The sequence below is a fragment of the Dendroctonus ponderosae genome, unplaced genomic scaffold, assembly GCF_020466585.1.
Source record: "Dendroctonus ponderosae isolate FM_Combo_2020 unplaced genomic scaffold, Dpon_F_20191213v2 Dpon_F_20191213_1, whole genome shotgun sequence".
Classification (NCBI taxonomy): Eukaryota; Metazoa; Arthropoda; class Insecta; order Coleoptera; family Curculionidae; genus Dendroctonus; species Dendroctonus ponderosae.
The window spans coordinates 11,175,537-11,182,957 of NW_026017110.1; the positions used below are offsets into that span (position 1 = coordinate 11,175,537).

At 31.4% G+C, this 7,421-nt stretch overlaps 1 protein-coding gene across 1 annotated transcript in view; it reads right to left on the reverse strand.

Moving 5' to 3' along the window:
* The window catches only part of LOC109536066 (signal-induced proliferation-associated 1-like protein 1), a gene marked incomplete in the record, with an annotated part of 80,668 nt that overhangs the window by 52,069 nt on the left and 21,178 nt on the right, over positions 1 to 7,421 (reverse strand).

The window sequence follows — 7,421 nt, forward strand, 5'->3', positions numbered from 1 at the left end:
AATTAATTTCTTTTACTATTTTTTCTGTACTCCTATAACAGCGCCAGACAACACCTCCAGAGGAATGACGCCAATTTTGAATCACCCTGTATATTCATCCTAATAGTATTGTTGCATATGCAGCGATTATCTATTAGGCCGAATAATTATTTACGCCTAACTGCTTCTTGAGTCACATATTTTGCAGATATTATGCAAAATGGTTAATTAATTATTTCTTTAGTTGTCGAAAGAAGCCGAAAGTTGTTAATCGCCAGAATCCTTAGACCTATTTTTTTTGGATTTCATGCTAATTTCTGCTTTATGTTTTTTTTTTAAGTTTGCAACTATTTTTTTACTTTGATTAACCTTTAATTATGTTCAGAAAACTATGTGCAGAGTAACATAGTTTTCACTACAGTAAATTATGCCGCTTTCCTGTCTTCGACTTCTCCTTCACAAGTTTTAAAGTCACAAAACCTTTTATAACCCGCTGAAGTCTAATTACACAATCATGACATCTAAAATTCATTCTATTAAGAGTTTCCTCAATTACACTAAATATCATTAAACTGATTGATGCAAATCATATGAAAGCTACTTCTTAACTTGTATTTTGCATTGTTTTATGTTCTTACAAAATAAAAATTGATTCAGGTTTTCACTCAATGCACCTACTTCAGGCGTTGCTGATTTAAAAAACTTAATTTATTATGTTCATGTTTTGTTACTTGACGAACGTGCGGGGTGTAAAAGTTTTCCAGTTACTCAAAGACTTAAGTAATATGAAAGAACGGATCATAACACATTATGACCCGATTTGGGTTTAAAAATATACAAGGATTTTTTCAACGATTTTTAGACCAAAAAGTATGCAACAATTCACATTCTTAAAATTATATCTTCTAAGTTGCAGATGACTGGACGCTTCAAAACTTCAAAAAACCATTCACAAACCACAAAACTTAATATACCATCTATATTAACAAAATGTAATTAATATACGAACATAAAAAATAAGTAAGGAGGATTGTAAAATATTTACATTTGTTACCCAGTTTTGATACTAATCGTTCCCTGGGGACTTCAAGAAGCTGTACTTTCGAGCAAGAAAACGAGTAAAACAATCAGCTGAACAAGTCTTCATTAATCAACATTGCTAATAGTCAAGTATAAATGCATGCAAGCATAACTATTTAACCAAAAGTGCAAATAGAAAAACTTTCCGTTTTTATGCTACTTCACTAAACAGATCTTGGTGGATACCTAGCAAGTACAGCAAATTTATTTTTTGGGGTGGGCCATTACTTGCTACGCTTACTTACAAGCTACGCCAGAAAACAAGATTCAGGGGACAATAGAAAATATTTTGGAATGAAAACATAAAATGGCAAATTTCAGCAAAGCAATAACGTCGCAGTTGTTATTTTTGGAAAATATAAATTTTTGCATTGCAGATTGCAGTTGATGGTCATTTTTCGAATTTGCCTTGATTTTTTCTATGTATGTAGAGCACGTAATCAATTTTCTCATTTATAGATGTTTTTCATAGAAGTTTAATCTCCATATGAAAAATAGTGTGAGATAAAGTAACATTGATATTTACATACAAACTTTATATACAAATTGTCAATTGAATATGTGTGCAGATTTGACATTAAATAGCGTACTGCCGAGGTAAATAACCAGCAAAATTAAAAGAGTTACCAGAAAAAAAATATATTTTGACATGTCCCGTTGATGATATAGTTTAATTAAAACTTTAGAACGTTTTCGTTTCCAGTTTAGTTCCATTCAATAAATTACAATTGTTCTTTCAACCATCTTGAAATTATACGAAAATTTAATTGTGTTGAGCACATTTAAAACAATGAAATAGTGGTAAGTGCTCTTCCACCAAGAAAAGCATCGACAAACCAATCAACATTTGTTGATATTGAAAAATACCCATCTAAAACATTATCACTATAAATGAGATAGTGGCAGATTATATTCGAATAGTAATTAATGTAATGAATTATTTTGTTAACACCACTTTTTAATCCAAACGAACTGATTGCTCTCTCAAAAACCTTACAGTACCTTATAAAAGAAGGTCTTATTTTCTGCAAAACCATGGCCAGTACCTACCACAGATCGCCGAATTGGTGTTTGTTAAATTGTTATAACTTGTGTAAAATTTTAGACCTAAATCACGATTACTGTCGACCCAACATACTTTGTATCTATCACAGCAACATTTTTATAAACACTTGAAAGGTTTATTGGTGCCCAGAAAATTGTTAAAGTCAAGATTAAAAACACAGAACACTAAAATTTTGGTTCAATTTTACACAAATTTGTTAAAGTAGTTTTCATTGGTCAACCCTGTACAGCTTCGAACAATGAGAATTGTAAGATTGGTGTTATAGAATGAAAACAGGCAAATACCGTTTACGTTAACGGGAAATGTTCGCTTAAACAAAGTCCTACAGTGCACAAAATATCATAATACCTAGTAGGAGTTGATCATTTCATTTTAATTTGTACACTGAAAACACTAGGCTCGTGTATATCCCTATTCCAAATAGCTTTTATAAGAAGAGCTGAAAATTATTTCATTAAAAAAATGTTGGCTATGCCTACACCTAACATATATGGGGCGGGGCGCGCAGTTAATGAACATATTAAAATTCTGAATGTTTTAAAATGTAAATACTTAAGTATATGAAATTATAAAATAGTTTCAGACTGAGTGAATACTGCGGAATATTTAAAAATTAATCGATAAGTATTACATATTAACATCTGCGTTCCATGAGTAACAACCGCCAAGCTAAGTTAACATCATTAATAATATTAAGGATATCAGAACTACAATTTGTTAACTTCAGTCCACGTTGAATGATACGGGATCTTAATACAAATTACGGTCATAACAATTACTAATTAATGCATTTCTTAAACGTTTCCGATTTTACCATGTCGAGAAAATAAGCGCTTTAGTATACGATACATGCGAATCACATTGCAGTTAAACAATCAATGAGAAGGATTATTTTTTGCAAAGCAAACAGTATGATGTGAAATGAGGCAGATGCTGGTAAACCTGATCCGCAAACAAAACCTGGGTATCTTTTATGGCAGATGGTCCACGTATGTCTGTATGCAATTTTACAAATGTCGCCATTTCATAATAGCATGTCTTCTTTTACCGCAAGCAAACACATTTAGAGGAAAAGCGAACAAAGCATTGAATTGACCTTTTTCAGTATAAGGCTTCGCTGAATAACACGATGTTTAACCATAATGTGAGCGAAACCTAAATATTTTCAATTATTCTGGCATGTGAGAGCAGAACAGGAGTATTTTGATTAAAAACTGAAAATTAGATGCACAAATGTAGGAATGAAAACAAATGAAAGGCTCTTCAACTCAAATGTCAATGTGAAATATAAAAATAAGTTAAAAATATTTTTTTTAATTTTAAAATTTTTAAGTTTTTAAAAATTTTAAAATGTAATGCTTGTACATATGACGACCTTATTCGTATACCTACTTCTATTTTTATAAATTACATTGTTTAAAGAATGATCCGATTAAGCTGCTGTTAAATTATTTCCTTCAGCATCCCATAAAAGCTTATTTTCGATAAAATATTTCCCAAAGTTTTTTCAAGTTTAATAAACTTCCTCTTCGACCGTTTTTTCGGCAAAATGATCTTAACTGAGTGTCTATTTTTGTATTAAGTAAAATAAACAAGCCTGTCAATTACTTCTCTGTTCTGTTTCCTGGCTAAATATGATATTACAAAGCCATGTGCTATCTTTTTATGAGCACATATGTAAAAATATTCAGTTATATAAATATTTATTGCATTTCGATTCTGTTGAGCTTCGACGTCCACTGAAAATGCATATGTTAATGAGGAATTAACTTCCAATGTTTGATAGGTTTTCAGAATATCGAAATAAAGAAAACCCTTGAATTATTTTCCATGGGTGATGGTTGATTTGCTTTATTTATTCGGATATAAAATTATATTCTGTCTATATCAGGTTATGCGTCTGTTTTCGTATGAGTTAACAATTTACTTGACAAATTTTGACCTTATGATGCTTCAAAGATCTAACTAGGTCAAGCTGCAGACACAATTGCAATTTTCTAGTCCAACTTTGTTAGCCAAGGAATACACAAAACAATCTGTTTTTTGTTGAAGTATTAAATTAAGGCGGTTTAAAACATGACAGAGCATGAGACTTTTCCTACAAGCAGCGAAGACACTTTTTTGTTTACAGGATTCGAGGTTGAGAAAAAAAATGTATCTAAAAATTACGAGAATAGGTTTATTAGTTCTTAGTACAGAACAAGTTTTGCATCTGGTCACACTGCAATGGTATGGTCTACCGCAATCCATCGTATGCCAATCTTTAAAAAAAAAATTACGAACTTAATCTAATTTTCATCTAAACTTTAACTGTTTGGTAAACAAGTCTAGCCTTCTCATGCTTTCGTGAAATTCAGAATTTAATATCTTATTTTGGCCTACTTCCAATATCTCAGATAAGCAATTGAAGCTTTCAAAGTACATCAGCTTAGAGTTGAAATGTGAAACTATTTAAGCCACTTAATATATATAATAGCCACTTTTAATGTTCTTGTGACCGTTAATAACTAACGGTTAATTCTGAACCCTCCTGAAAATGTACTTTTAATTTACAGAATGGAGTTGACGCTTTTAAAAAACTAAAGTGTCGTTATAACAAAATAAAATCTAAACTTATATTTTCGTTCAAAGGTTTGATTCAATAATGCAATCAGAATTTTTTCAGGTTAGCGAAATAACCAAACTGCATGCGCAAGCATTGCAAGGACAGGCAAAATATATTTTTTAAATAATCTTCACACTGTTTCAGTTCAAATGAGTAAAAAACACTAAATTTTTTTGTTGGATGTTCCGCATCAAAATTTTTGCCTTCTAAAAGGCAGAATTTCCTCATGTTACAGATTGAGGACGAGTGCTCTTTTATGTATTATTTATATTTCTTTTTGATAAAAATTGTGTTTTTTATTGTGTAATAAGAGCACTCTTTATCAATATGTGATTGAATCTAAAAGACGTGAGAAAATTCTGTTTTTTACAAAGTTTTGTTACCTAACAAAAATGGTTAGAAAAACACTAAAGTAATCAAAGATTATATAAAATAAAATTATTCCAGGTGAATACCAATTAAGAAACCAAAGTATGCTCACTTTGGTGCAACAGACCTGCGATTAGCACAAAACAACATTTAGTACCACAGATGTAGAGAGATGCACACTGTCGATTTGAAAATTCCATTGGAGTAATACATCGCTCCAGAGTTTCTACCACTTGCAGAGTTCCCGTGAAACAGTATCTGTATATACCAATTTTCATTTAATTACATATTACCCTTGCGTTTGGACCCATGAATTACATAGAGTTAAAGTAACATATTCCATAAAGGCATATGTACAAATAATTAGCTAATGGTATCAAGCAACACTCCCGTAATAAGCTCCTTCACGACTTTATCATTATAATATCCAGTTACCCACGCAAAATTCAGCACCGAAAGGTTTTTTTTCTCTAGACGCTAGTTGTTATTGATGATGGACTCGGATGGTGCATTGACTTCACCACAAAGAAACCTTACAATGGCATGAAGGAAATTAACCGTCACTGTGCCACGGGATGATTATCGATTAGATTTGTTGTGGACTTAAGTACGTGATTTACACTTTTATTATCTATATATGTAGTTAAATTCTATTTGAAATTATCAAATTGAACAAAAAAACAAGATTTCAAGTAGAGCTAGAAAACATTTCATTTTCTGGAAATATTAAAGTTTTATTTATACAGAACTATTCACATTTCTTTGGGACATGGGGTCTTACTAAAATTACTATTCATAACATAAGGATATACTTTTCGTTAAGCAGTTACAATTGTCATCCAAATTTGTATCTGCATTTCCTTATATGTATGTATATCAGGATATAAAAACGTACATTGTATAGAATAGCACGAAGTTAACATCTAAAATATTCTGCGTCACTTTGGAGAAGGCAAAGTCACTTGAATCGACTAATAAATTCTTCTAAAGTAAATATTTAAATTCAACAATAAAGTTTCATTTCTATCACCTGTTATTTGGTTAACAACCCAAGTGCTTTATTTTATTCTAATCACGAATTTGATAAATTTTCTATAAAAAGCTTATTTATCGTTTATGTGTTCGTTGATCTTGAATTCACAATGTCTACAGCAAAAATAATTCCAGTCAGTCCCATTCTAGGGAATGACTAGGGTCAAGTATTTAAAATTACATTTTTACTCACTTGCATATTAGTGACCTTATAGCGCATTATCACAATGGCAGTGTAGAGACTACTATGAATAGCAGAAGAAGAAACTTACCTGAAAAAAAAACATAAATGTAAATAATTGCAGAGGGTAGCAGCAGATATAGTTGAAAATTCGTGAAAATCGCCACTAATCTAGATTAATGTGATATGGCCCTTTACATGAAAATACAAATTCTTAACATCAATTGACTTTAGTAATGACCCAGATACTTTATTAATGAACTAGATACAGCTGCCATTACAATTTGTTAATGGCAAATTGTAAGCGAATTTTTGAAGATTTTCACTTTCATTAGGATATCTACCGTATCACAGGTAACGTCTGCCGAATAACGTCATTAACACTTAATTACAACACTGGGATGTCCGTTTTAGGTTTGTTAACTCAAGCAAATCAAATTTATGTTAATAATTTTAAGTGTCTTGTAAAAATAAAACATAAATAACGAAGCAGCTTTACCTTGAACTATATGAAAAAATAAAGTTGCAATTTAAAAATAAAGCTGATTTCAGTGGCACACAGTAGGTCAGAATGTTACAATTACGAGTCACCTCTCTTTATGCGAAACCATAGAGTAACCCTAGAGTATACAGTTTTGTAGATTAGTAGGTAAGGGGTCATCTTCTTGACCTCGCTTCGTTCCGGCCACTAACTCTTTAAATAAACATACCAGCAAAGCCATGTAACGAACTTCTCACTTTGCATAATTGAGGACATTCAAGTTAGACTTCTTGAGACAGTACGTTGGTGTCGGTAAATGATGTTTGCTTTTTCGCATAAACTTAGCCTGTTAGATTTTGTTTCGATCCGAGGTAGTGGCTTGAAAACATAATGGGTGAATGAAGAGTCGCTTAGAGTCCACTATAAACGTATTTAACATACACGACGCGTTTAGGTTATATATAATATATAACCATCATTAGGTAACAAGCCTAAAACTGCGTCAACGGAATTACAGGTCAAAAAAACCTTACTTATCACTAAAGCGCGGAATATATGCAGTTAAATTCAATCAAAATATGCGCATATATATGCATAATTTTTATTCCAAATATGCAATTATATGCAT